The sequence below is a fragment of the Sorex fumeus genome, unplaced genomic scaffold (assembly GCF_029834395.1).
Source record: "Sorex fumeus unplaced genomic scaffold, SorFum_2.1 ptg000003l, whole genome shotgun sequence".
Taxonomy (NCBI): domain Eukaryota; kingdom Metazoa; phylum Chordata; class Mammalia; order Eulipotyphla; family Soricidae; genus Sorex; species Sorex fumeus.
The window spans coordinates 3,279,442-3,280,601 of record NW_026606060.1 but is presented as its reverse complement, the minus strand read 5'-3'; the positions used below and the strand labels follow the sequence as shown (position 1 = coordinate 3,280,601).

The following is a 1,160-nucleotide window of genomic DNA, read 5'->3' as shown; positions in this document are numbered from 1 at the left end:
CTCCAGTGTCCCCAACAAGACCCCTCCGGTGTCCCCAACAAGACCCCTCCGATGTCCCAAACAAGACCCCTCCAGTGTCTCCAACAAGACCCCTCCGGTGTCCCCAACAAGACCCCTCCGGTGTCCCCAACAAGACCCCTCCGGTGTCCCCAACGAGACCCCTCCGGTGTCCCCAACAAGACCCCTCTGGTATCCCCAACAAAACCCCTCCGGTGTCCCCAACAAGACCCCTCCGATGTCCCAAACAAGACCCCTCCTGCAAGAACCTTGGGGACAAAGCCCGCAGCCACACTCGGCAGCGCTTGTATTCTCTGCTTTTGGCCCACGTCCTCTTTCTAAGATGGCAACCAATCTTCCTTCCATTAAACCAACGTTCCTCTGTAGCTGTTTGGAGCCTGTGAGGATTTACGGGGTCCCTTTGATCTACTGGGCTCTGGAAACAGCAAATAGGACACCCCTTGTGTCAAAATGTTCCTTTGCTTTATTATCTTTTTATTTTATTATTTTATTTATTTATTTTTTAATTTTAAAAAAAATTTTTAATAGTGAGACATCAAAAATATGGAACGCTTCACGAATTTGTGTGTCATCCTTGCGCAGGGGCCATGCTGATCTTCTCTGTGTCGTTCCAATTTTTAGTTTATGTGCTGCCGAAGCGAGCACTCTTTATTATTTTTTTCAATTTCAATTTATATTTTGTTTTGTGGTTGGGCCACACCAGCAATACTCAGGGCTTCCTCCTGGCTCTGCACTCAGGAATCACTCCTGGTGAGATCAGGGGGACCAAATGGGGTGCGGGGGAATCAAACCCAGGTCGGCCATGTGCAAGGCAAGTGCCCTACCTGTTGTACTGTCCGGCCCCAGAGTTCCTTCAGCAGGTGTTCTGTTCTGTGTCCCGATACCAAAGTTTCCACCTCCCTTAGGCCTCTTAGCCCGCCCAGGTTCTGGCTGGGCTCAGCACAGGCTGCATGCGCGGGAAACTTTGGTCTCCAGCACCCAAACCAGCCCCGAAGCGGCAGCGGCCCTAGGTCCTGGGTCACTGCTACTGGCAGGAGCACATCGGACTCCACGTGACGTCACAGTCTGCTCAGCAGGCGCAGTGGGGACTGGAAGCCCCTCTCCCCCTCCGGTCACCCCGTCCCACACTGGCTCTGTGTCCT

General features: G+C 52.8%; 1 non-coding gene across 1 annotated transcript; it reads right to left on the bottom strand.

Moving 5' to 3' along the window:
- Nucleotides 1-555: 555 nt before the first annotated feature.
- LOC130029636 (U6 spliceosomal RNA) lies at nt 556-663 on the bottom strand. Its single transcript, XR_008793383.1, has one exon. It is a non-coding gene; the product is annotated as a U6 spliceosomal RNA (small nuclear RNA).
- Nucleotides 664-1,160: the final 497 nt, after the last annotated feature.